The sequence below is a fragment of the Periophthalmus magnuspinnatus genome, chromosome 23, assembly GCF_009829125.3.
Source record: "Periophthalmus magnuspinnatus isolate fPerMag1 chromosome 23, fPerMag1.2.pri, whole genome shotgun sequence".
Lineage (NCBI taxonomy): Eukaryota > Metazoa > Chordata > Actinopteri > Gobiiformes > Gobiidae > Periophthalmus > Periophthalmus magnuspinnatus.
In genome coordinates this window covers 22,578,915-22,591,702 of record NC_047148.1, presented here as the reverse complement: position 1 = coordinate 22,591,702, position 12,788 = coordinate 22,578,915, and the positions used below count along the sequence as shown (strand labels likewise).

Below are 12,788 nucleotides of genomic sequence, written 5' to 3'. Positions count from 1 at the left end.
TCCTCCTCCTCCTCCTCGCGCACACGCTCGTCCAGCCCACCGCGCATTGTAATGTAATGGCGGTCGGAATCGGAAGCGCAGCGCTGAGACTCGGCTCCTCATTTGTCCAAGTTTGTGTGGACGCAGAGTGTGGCTCGTGTTTGGTTCGATGGACTCGTCTCTACGCGTCTGGACTGAGCTGATGTTCGGTCCAGGTCGTGCGTAAAAGCGCCACAAGTAAAAGTGAAAATCACAGTTTGAAAACAGCACAATGTCATTATGTTATGGCTGATTACGTAATGTGGGCTACTGTTCCAAACAGAGGATGTGGCAGAATAGAGGTCAAAGTGTTTGAGAAAACACGAGCAGAGAGAAGATTAGAGCAGCACACGTGTGTGTATGAGTGTAATTGTGTGTATATATGTTTATATGTTTATATGTGTGTATAGGTGTGTGTAGGGGTGTGTATATGTTTATATGTGTGTATAGGTGTGTGTATGAGTGTGTAGGGGTGTGTATGTGTTGGTGTGAGTGTGTATGTGTGTCTATGAGTGTATATGTGTGTATATGTGTTTATGTGTGTATATATGTGTGTATGAATGAATGAATGAATATTGTTTATTTGAGCAGACATAATCATTCATTCATTCATATGTGTGTATATGTAAGTGTATGTGTGTGTGTATGTATATGTGTTTATATAAGTTAAGATCAGATCTGCCTTTATTAGTCCCACTGTGGGGAAATTCCAGTGTTGCACCGCACAGTTAAAGAACAAGAAGGAAAATGGTACATGCAATAAAACAAGATAATAGATAAATAGCTTAAAATAATTTTTAAAATAGACTTAAAAATAAACTAAAAATAGACTCTAATGTCTCCGTAAAGTGACTTGAGTATTGCACATGGGTGTGGTTCAGTGACTTGAGTATTGCACATGTGGTTGAATGACACATGTTCATTGTTCTGTATTCATTGTTCAGTCTGACAGCAGCAGGAAGGAAAGACCTGAAACCTTCACACAGCGAGAGTGAATCAGTCACTGAAGCTGCTCTCCAGGACAGAGCGTCCTGCAGGGGGCGAGACTCATGGACCAGCAGAGAAAAGACCTTAGCCAGGACCCTCCTGTCCCCCACCCCCTGAGTCCAGAGGACAGCCCAGGACAGAGCTGGACTTCTTGATGACCTTGTCCAGCTCCTCTCCCTCTCTGTGATGCTGCTGCTCCAGCAGACCACACTGTACAGGATGATGCCACCACAGAGTCATAGAAGGTCTTCAGGAGTGGCCCTCTCACTCCAAAAGACCTGAGTCTCCTCAGGAGACAGATCCTGCTCTGGTCCTTCCTGTACAGTGCATCTGTGTTGTGAGTCCAGTCCAGTTTGTTGTTCAGATGAAGACCCAGGTATGAGTCCACTCTCTCAATGTCCCTTCCCTGGATGTTTACTGAGGGGGCAGTGGCGTCTGTGGAAGTCCACCACCATCTCCTTGGTCTTCTGTGCATTGATGATGAGGTGGTTCTGCTGACATCAGTCCACAAAGTCCTGTGTTAGTCCTCTGTACTCAACAGAGTCATCATCCTTGATGAGGCCAATGATGGCAGAGTCATCAGAGACTTCTGCAGGACGCAGCTGTCCGTGAAAAGATAGGGTGCGAGGACAGTGCCCTGGGGCGCCCCCACACTACAGGTCATGAGATCAGACACGCAGTTCTTGGCTCTCACAACCTGGGGCCGGTTTGTGAGATAGTCCAGGATCCAGTCTGCCACAGTCCACTCCGTCTCCAGCTTGTCCCTCAGGAGCAGTGGCTGGATGGTGTTGAAACTGGAGAAGTCAAAGAAGAGAATCCTCACAGGTGAGACAGTGAGCGGTGCAGCAGGTAGATGACGGCGTCCTCCACTCCGATGCCAGGCTGGTACGCAAACTGCAGCGGATCCATCGCTGAGCTCACGGTGGAGCGGAGGTGACCAAGGACCAGTCTCTCCATATGAGTGTATATGTGTGTATGTGTGTGTGTATATGTGTTTATATGAGTGTATATGTGTGTATGTGTGTGTATATGTGTGTGTATGAGTTTATTAAATGTTTATTATATGTTTATTAAGTGTGATGCAACTCTCAGGTTAATTCTGTGCAGAAAATAATAATAAGAAATAATAATAATAATAATAATAATAATAATAATAATAATAATAATAATAATAATAAAGATAATGATTTTAGGTAAATTTGAGAGATGACCTATTTAATTAATACCATACTTGTGCAGTGTTCACTATGTAACTATGTCATATTGTTTTTATATATTTCATGACACTGTTTCCATAGAGACTAAATGTTTATGTTATACAGGGCCGGTCCAGACTATTAGCAGACTGAGCAACTGTTTGGGGCCCTGAGGCCACCAGGGGGCCCCAAGAGAGAGAAAAATCACCAACAGCTGAGCCAGGAGGGGCCCCAGAGACACATTCAGCTCAGGGCCCCCTTAAATCTGGAACCGGCCCTGTTATAGATATTGTATTACCCCATTTTCTGGACCATAAGTGGCACTTTTTTTCATAGTTTGGCCGAGGGAGCGATTTATATGTGAGATATATGTTTTTTTGTTCATTATTATACATTTTTTGGCTGGTGCGACTCATATTCCAGAAAATACGGTGCATAAAATGACCTCCTGTAATCGTGTTATGTGTCACAACACGTGTTTAATGAATGAAGTTAACATCACATTTAATAATATACCAATTATATCTTAGTTAATGCTCGGGTGATCAATAATTCATACTTTGTTTACACACTGAGAACAGCCGGAGACCTGTCAATCACACTTTTATATGTTGAAATTCTGTAACTTATCACACGATTTCATCACCAAACGCTGGACGCATTCTCCGTTTTAACATGTATTATTAAAAACGAAGACGTCATCGTGCTCCAGATGCTCCCAAGCGACGGTGAACGTATGAGCAGGGTCCTAAAGATGGCCGCCGCCGCTGCCGAGAGGACATCAGGAGTGACCGCACCCAAGTGTAAGTGCTGATACTCATCACTTAAACGAACAGATCAAAACTAAAAAATTAAATAAACGTACCGCAAAAAACCTATGATATTGTTGCAGTTTCTAATAAATATTTCAGTTTTATGTTTCGAGGCTGCGAGGGATCGGTAATTAATTATGTATATGAGAATGTGCTGGTCAGATGTGCAGCACGGAGAGCAGCGTTTCACTTACATAACAAACCGTCTGTGACCTCTGCGTATTTACTCGAGCTAATTCAGACACGCTACAAGTCGCCGATCCCTCGAGTAAATCACCGACCCTTCCGTAGTCGTTCATATGTTTGTTTTACCGCGATAAATTCTCAGAAAAAAATGAGCTTCCACTGACACGCCCAATCCATCGTGACATTACGGGGGCCGCCTCACCGTTTTTCTATCAATCACACGGCGCTTTCACAGCAGTCGGTGCGGTTACGTATCGCCACAGAGAGCCGGGCCTTTAGTCCAGTGATTCCTCTTGAACCCGAGCAGCAGAGAGGACTGTGAGATATGAATCAGATGGATGAGCGGGGGCTTAGCCTGCTGCCGATCGATCCCCCCCGCTCCTGGAATCATCCTCAACTCATTTGGAGACTTTTTGTTCAATACGTCGTTTAAAGGCTCTGAAAAGACTCACAAAAACGGGGTCTGGCACAGTCGGCGTGGAGCTGATAGGATGAGATGTTATCAGTTTGAATAAATCTATTTCAATATGCCAGGCGTTTCCCTCGATCAGGCCCCCACTGACTCGATGTGTGTGCACAGACACGAGATGCATTACATCACTGATTAAAGATAATGTGTTTGTCTAGACGATCTGTTTGGACTTGTCTTAGATGGAGCGATCGGAGCCGCAGAGCAAACGCCCGGGTGGCTCTGCTCTGGTTTAGTGGACGTGGCCTTTTAGCGACGTTTGACTGTGCAACAAAACGAACACAGATTCAGGAAACTAAATGTGATTACGTTTACTACGCAGCCTGTAGCTATATATTTACAATAACTATACATTTACCGTAACTATATTGTAGAGGATAAGTGACCCTGTGACACAAAAACACTCAGTCGCAACTGTTTTTGGTGGTGTTTCAGAAGCGTTTCCAAAAAAGTTAGCTCAAAACTCCAAAAGACGCACTCAAAATGCTATTTATTTCCATGCATTTCCTTAAAAAACTGTTCCTCCTCACATACGCAACACCTGTTCCACTTAATCCCTCCACTTTAATAGGCACAGGTGAGGCCCAGGTGTGTCAGAACGTGTAACAGTGACACCTAGAGGCTGGAGGTACATATATATTTACTACACAGCCTTAAACGCATGTGAAATGAACATCCAGCTTTCACGTGTAACTGTAAAAATCGACCGTTTCCTGCAGAAATCTGAGCGACGTGCTGAGATCAGACCTATGATACAGACACGACAGTATCTTTAAAGGCACTGGCTGCAAAAACGATACACGTTAAAGATGCGATGAACGTCTATAACCCGCTGTGGTTGTGTAAAGATGCATCTACTCGGACTGGACTGGAGAGACTGGGCTTTTCATTGAGACTTTCTGTTGACCGATGTAAAACACATTGGGAGAAATGGGTTTGTTTTATGAAAAAGTAGATATTTGATTAGATAATGCATGCAAATTCAGATATTTACATGCATTATCTAATATTTTAGTGTTAATAAATGCAGTTTTATGTTAATATTTGATGTATATGGATAAGCTACACTTGCTTTATTGCATTAATGTTGATTTTGTAAAATATCTTAGGACTGTCATGATTTAAATTTTACGTAAATATGTTACCGTCACTTTAAGAGCGACTGCGCGTACGAGGAAAAGAGCACACGCCTGGGAAACGTGCTGAGCTGAGGCGGCGCATAAAGACGGAGACAAATGGTTTTCTTACCGTAGTATTGTTTATTTTTGAGAATTACTTGATTTGGTTACGTCTGTAAAGGAATTTTGCAAAGTGTGAATTTAAATTTTGTAACTCTTTTTTACATCGGAGTCCAGTGGAAGTTATTTTCTCTTCAATAAAAATACACGAGTAACACAAAACCAGGCCTCAACTTAGATGCTCTGTGTTGTTTGAGGTCTGTAGTTTTAAAATACTTATAAAAATAAAGTATATATTAAAAAAAAAGATGCACTCTGCACTTTTTCGGTTGCTGACGTTGCCTGGAAAGCTCCACATTACGACGTTAAACATTTCTCTGTTGCATTTATTCACTTCCAGATGTTTGTCTGTGTTCACCTCTGCACAGACGCCTGCTTGTTTCCATGGAGATCGACACCTTTAATGCCACACTGGGGGACTTTCTAGAGAGGTTCTGGACCCTCCTTCAGAAGAGTTTACGTGGGAGTTTAGTCTGTGTCCAGCGTCGTTTTTAGACCCATGTGGACACGAGCAGGGCTTCCCACGTGGTCACATGATCACAGTGTCACGTGACCACACCCTCTGGCGGTTTGTGACGGTAAATACGGCGAATATTTAACGAGATATAAAGAGTTACGCTTCAAAAGGTGAATTCAAACGCTCCAAACTGCAGGACAGAGCTGGTCAGAACTGGTCAGTCTCGTTCGTCCGTCGTCTGTTCCTCTAAATGTTCTGCTAAATGTTGTGCTCATTAATGATTCAACGTGAGCATATTGTGAGGGATTACGTCGGATTGCGTCGGTGTCGTCCATAGCGGCCAATGCAAAGCGTAAAAAGACACGACGCCGCCGCAGCATCTTCATTAGTGATTGACGGATCGCCTGGTGCTGAGTTAACACACACCTAGCAGCACATTCTCTCCGTATAAAGCATCAGAGGAGTTTCTCATCTCTTTGGCGGCTTCGATGGCTCCCTGGCATTTCCTGGAGCGCACACAGACCGGCTGAGAAGAATAGATGGTGTGCATTATAATGAACATGGGCTGACACCACCTCATCCATCATTCCACCAGGAAAATTATAGCAGCGCCAGAGAGAGAGACGGAGAGAGAGAGGTAGAGGGAAAGAGAGAGGAAGAGGAGTTTAAAACCAGACTCTGAAGCAACAGTGTCCATAAAAACATAAGAACAGAAGAACAACGCTCCTGTCTCATGTTTTTACTTTTAAATGTGCTTTATATGTAACGTGTCCTCACTCGTGAACCTTTATCTGACCGTTCGTTTGGCTCTGCAGGTTCGCTCGTGTCTAAATCCATCGTTAGTGACTCTGTTTTTGAATTTACTTTGCGGTTTTAAATCAAGTAAATCTGTGTTTTTATTGCATCTACGCAGAACGCATCACGCAAACACGGTTAAACCTGAATTTATACTGTGTCGTAGCGGTTTAGTGGCTTAAAATGATCCAACAAAAGACATAAAGTGTATAAATGTTTAAATATTGCGATGAATAATTCCAGATATTGAGAAAGAACATCGTTGTTTCTGTCATAAGGCTGGGAAATTAGTCAAAAAGGAATTTATTACGTTCATTTGTGGTTTTAATAATTGATATTTTGAAATTTACAGTTTTTATGAAGCAGGTTTTACTCTGGACTTTCTTATTTTGCAGATTATTGTGCATTTCAACAACTGACAAACTATTTAAATGAGTTTATAGAGAAATGAAGTGGTTCCTCTGTTTGAAACACTCACAGTCCAGACTCAGAGTTCACTTTTTTTGGCCTTATCGTCCAGACATAATTTGGTCCCAACAGAAATTCAACTGAAATAATCGATGCGTTTTTCTTTGCCAGGCCAGAATTTGAGACCAAACTCCCGGAGAAACAGCACAGACACATGGAAGGTGAGACAGACGGTGAAGAAAGACTGAAACGTTTTGTGTCTGAGTAAAAACACAGGACAGAGCGGAGTCACTGTGGAGCCGTGGATCTGGACGCGGCGCTTTAATGACGGGCTTTATGTTCCACTCCACTGGACATGATCCTGCGTCCCCCAGAGTCTCTGTCCTCAAACACGTGCCTCACTTTATTTGCTCACAGTGTCATTTTTGTAGTGTCAGATCTGCATCTCTGGTCCTTGTATTTAATCACACTCAGCTCTGGTTTTAGTAGAACAGTGTGTGTGTGTGTGTGTGTGGGGGGGGGGGGGGTGTGGGGGGGGGGGGGGGGTGTGAGTGTGTGCGCGTTCTGCCTTGATCCGCACTGATTCGCTGGAGCACTGTGAGGACTGTTTTAATGGTGTTTCCGCGGTGTATTGATTTCACGATGAGCAGCCCATGTCTTTGTAAGACGACTCAAGAGATGAGGAAATGAGATGTTATCTCATAACAACACAAGATGGAGGATTTTACAGTGTTTTATCTGATTCACAGACGATGTCAAGCCGTCACATCAGCTGATCCACTCCTGACACGGGCCAAAACCCTAAAACACGCTCAAGCTGAGGGTAATTAACACGTCCTCCACAACATTAAAGGAGCTGTATGCAGCCTCGGCTTTTTATCACATCTGAACCTGGGTCCAGTTCTCAACAGAAAACATAAACACACTTTCTAAATATGTGTCTCACTGAGCTGCAGAGGCTGCACTAGCACTGACTCATTAGTGACTTTTCAGATCAGACAGAGGGACATTATGTTCAAAACAACTGGATTTCAACTCTGAATCTGGCAACACAAACGACTCATGTGAGGCTCATTCTGTTTTGTGATTGGACAATAGTTTAGAACCAAAACACCACAAATGCAACATTTGTGCTTTTAAATTCATATAAATGAGCACGACATGAACATTCACTGAACCTGGTGACGTTTCAGACTCTGAGGTTTATTGTTTAATATATTTTTACATCAATATTGTTTTTTTTAATTTGCTTTAAACTGTAAATCTCTGCTGTTGATTTGTTTTATCGTCCATTAATGAGGCAGAGACAGAGGAGTTTGAAATGAGCCCATTTACTTTTGTTGATTGACTCAACATTGAGTCACTGCTCAGAAATGTCACTTTTAAAATAAAATCACAAACTAAAGTTTAAATGTTTTTGTGTTTATCACAGTGACAGGACTGATTCATCTTCTACATCTGCACATCATGTTTTTACTGTTTCATCACTTTCACAGATCTGACCTGTCAGTACAAACAAAGAACAAAGTGAAAAGTAAAACAGACGATTTCAGGCAAAATCCCTCTGTGCCAGGTCACGGTCACTCATTTAATCTGATTAGTTAAAGATAAATCATCGTCCAAAAGCGACTCGGTGCTATTCATTACCCATAATTCACCTCTGCCAATATGGCGTCCGTGTAAAATGTGGTCACATGACGCAGCAGCTCTGTTTAAGTATCAGTCTGAGTGAACGAGGCCAGAGAGGGCGGGGCTAATCAAACAGGTAAAGTCTGTGTCCTCAGACCAGTACAGTCAGATCTGTGATGGCGTCCAGATGGCGGTCAAAATGTCCACGTGAAAACCTTTTGTTTGGCCCTCTCCTGGACAAATGAGGAATTACATCGACACATCGGCAAGTCTGGGGTTTTTGATGAGCACTTTTGTCTCCTTCTTCTTTGAAAAGTCTCTGGAAAAGTCCGGACCAGGGGCACACCACATTCGCATAAGACTCTAAACTGAAGAACTTAGCCCCTCCCACATCGCTCTGACTCCGCCCCTGACACAGACCAAGAACACGCCCATTCTGACGAGAAAAGTTTACTCTCCTTTCGCTCGATGTTTCTTTCAACTTACAGGGGGTCCTCAAAAATAATGATTTACTCTTTGCTTCAACTGTAAAGAAAATATAGATTTATTTTACATTGCAAATCGTAATCGTTAAAGGCGTCTGAGAGAACGCGCGCCGAAGGTTAGAGCGAGGCCTTTTAATCCCCTCTTTCCTTGTCAAAACCCACTGTGGAACTGAATCACACGTCTCACCCGTCGATACAGAAAACACAGAGCGAGGCCGGGGCTCTCGAGTAGAAATATTACCTCGGATAGTGCGCTTTAAGTGACCGGCCTGCGTTTCCGCCCGGCTGCACTCCCCGATGCCACCTGGACAGAATTCACTGGAAGTCTCATAAATAATGTATCGGCGAAGGTGTGCTCACTTTTCATGTTCTTCTAATTCCTTTCACAAAGAGAGAGACAGAGCGCGGCACGTTTTTACAGCGCCCGGTCCAAAAGGAAACGCAGACGAAAGATGCTCGGAGACGGTTTGATTTGTGGGAATTTTTAAGAGCAAAAACGTGCCAATTATTATCACGGAAAATCTATATTGTATTACAAAACTGTCCAATAAAAATGAAGGATAAGATGTCTGAAAAGAAGAATAATGAGTATATAGAATATCCATCCATCTATTTTCTTCCGTTTATCCGGGGCCAGGTCGAAGCAGGGACTTCCCTCAGCCCAGACACTTCCTCCAGCTCCTTTGGTGTGCAGCAGTTTAAACAGGAACAAAAAGATTATATCACCGTAGTTATTAAAGTTACTGACAGTTTTAAAAGATTATGGATATGAATAAGTGTAATTTTAATAATATTGTGTATAATAATATTTAAACATTTGTTATAATTCTGTATTTTGTCTTAAGTGAAAAAAAAAACAGTGGTTTAAAAGAGAATATCAGGGAGAAATAGTTTTGTTCTGCACATTCTGGTGGTGCTATGGTGATTCTCACGATTATATGAGATGTCTTTATTATTCTACCATTTTTGTCACGACAAACTTTTATTTCATTTCATATTTCATTTCATTTCATTTCATTTCATTTTATTTATTTTATTTTATTTTATTTTATTTTATTTTATTTTATTTTATTTTATTTTATTTTATTTTATTTTATTTTATTTTATTTTTTTTATTTATTTATTTATTTATTTATTTATTTATTTATTTATTTATTTTTTTATTTTTTTATTTTATTTTATTTTATTTTATTTTATTTTATTTTATTTTATTTTATTTTATTTTATTTTATTTTATTTTATTTTATTTTATTTTATTTTATTTTATTTTATTTTATTTTATTTTATTTTATTTTATTTTATTTTATTTTATTTTATTTTATTTTATTTTATTTTGCCTCATCCCTATTTCCTGCTGTGCTGCGTGACACTAGAAGCTTCTCATTTAGTGTTTAACTTTGCAAAATGATCGTTCATACTTTGTTAAGTGGTCGTTACAAAGGCTTTTATTTACTATGAGGCCTGATCCCACTTAACCTATTGACCTTATTCGGCCCCGCCCACTTTTGCCTCTAAACGCTCCAAACCCAAGTCGCTTTCTTCGTGGTGGCTCTTCGGGTTTAGAGGGAATCTCGTTCTTGTGGAGCTTCATACAAAATAATACAACAGGCTCCACTTTAAAAGTCTGTTTAGGTGAAATGAGATTTATCAGAACATGGAGTTTGACTGTAACAAAACACGTCCCTCGTTTGAGAACAACACAACTCCATCACAAACACAAACACCATCACAAACACAAACACAAACACAATCACAAACACAAACACAATCACAAACACAAACACTATCATAAACACAAACACCATCACAAACACCATCACAAACACAATCACAAACACAATCACAAACACAAACACCATCACAAACACAATCACAAACACAATCACAAACACAAACACCATCACAAACACAAACACTATCATAAACACAAACACCATCACAAACACAAACACCATCACAAACACAAACACCATCACAAACACAAACACCATCACAAACACCATCACAAACACAATCACAAACACAAACACAAACACCATCACAAACACCATCACAAACACAAACACCATCACAAACACAAACACAAACACAATCACAAACACAATCACAAACACAATCACAAACACAAACACCATCACAAACACAAACACCATCACAAACACAAACACCATCACAAACACAAACACCATCACAAACACAAACACCATCACAAACACAATCACAAACACAATCACAAACACAAACACCATCACAAACACAAACACCATCACAAACACAAACACCATCACAAACACAAACACCATCACAAACACAAACACCATCACAAACACCATCACAAACACAATCACAAACACAAACACAAACACCATCACAAACACAAACACACACACAAACACAAACACCATCACAAACACAAACACAAACACACACACAAACACCATCACAAACACATTGTGGAGGTTTATGACTCTGATATATGAGGTCAACTGGTGTAAGACTGAACTTTATTTATACCGTTTACTGTATACCATTTACAGCTCTGTCCTCCACCCTGTCCTTCTGCCATTCTGCCCTCTCCTCTGCCTTGGTCCCTGTCCTCCGCCTTGTCCTCCACACTGCCCTCTGCCCCATCCTGCTGCTCTCCGCCCTGTCCTCCTCTCTGTCCTCCTTGTCCTCCACCCTGTCCTCCACTCTTCTTTTTACTCCTCTGTGACTGATGTCTTTCCGGGGCTAAATTGTTGTTCCTCGATCGTCTTTTGTTTCTCTTTTGCTCAAAGCATAAAATCATTCATGAAAATCAATCCAAACATGGCGCCCTCTTGTTTCTCAAACCGTAGCCTCGCGCTGACCTCAATAAATCGACCACTGAGCATTAAGCGTTTCAGTTAGTGCCCTTAAAGTCGCCCTTTCTTCTAAAATAGTGTGTGAATACTGCAGAGGGAGGGACGGGTCAACGAGGGAACAGCCCCTAAAATGACGGCTCATTGTTAAAATAATAGTAAGTTCATTATGTGGCTTTTTTATCTGAGGTCACACAGAGACAACACAACAGCACAACAACATCCTTATTTGAATACACAGAGGAAAAAGCACACTTCAAGTTTGTAGTTGTGCGTTATGTTGAGATATCCCTACAGTTTGGGATAAGAATCAAACGTCTTTAGAAGGAAACAACTGGTAGATGTGAGAAATAAACCGCTTTAAACATGTGATGCCCTCAACACACAAACATCACATTTATGACCTCTGTTGCCCTGTAAATACACAAACATCATATTTATAACCTACTTTTACACATTTGTTGCCCTGTACACACAAACATCACATTTATAAACTACTTTACACATGTTTTGCCCTGTTCTGTACATACAAACATTACATTTATAACTTGCTTTTAAACATGTGTTGTCCTGTACACACACAAACATCACATTTATCACGTGTCGTCTTGTACACACACAAACATCACATTTATCACATGTGTCATCCTGTACACACACAAACATCACATTTATAACATGTGTTGCCCTGTACACACACAAACATCACATTTATCACGTGTGTCGTCCTGTACACACACAAACATCACATTTATCACGTGTGTCGTCCTGTACACACACATCACATTTATCACGTGTCGTCCTGTACACACACAAACATCACATTTATCACATGTGTCGTCCTGTACACACACACACAAACATCACATTTATAACATGTGTTGCCCTGTACACACACAAACATCACATTTATCACATGTGTTGTCCTGTACACACACACACACACACACCCCAACATCACATTTATCACATGTGTGTCGTCCTGTACACACACATCACATTTATCACGTGTCGTCTTGTACACACACAAACATCACATGTGTCGTCCTGTACACACACAAACATCACATTTATCACGTGTCGTCCTGTACACACACACACAAACATCACATTTATAACATGTGTCGTCCTGTACACACACACACACATCACATTTATCACGTGCCGTCCTGTACACACACACATCACATTTCTGACCTGTCTTGCGCACATGTTGTGTGTATGTTCCAGTGTCTCTGTCACTTTCTTCTTTTCTTTCTTTCGTCCTA

At 41.1% G+C, this 12,788-nt stretch overlaps 1 protein-coding gene across 1 annotated transcript in view; it reads right to left on the bottom strand.

The window, feature by feature from the left end:
• Positions 1 to 12,788, bottom strand: part of mtfp1 (mitochondrial fission process 1) — a 195,816-nt gene that overhangs the window by 174,757 nt on the left and 8,271 nt on the right. The window lies entirely within an intron of this gene.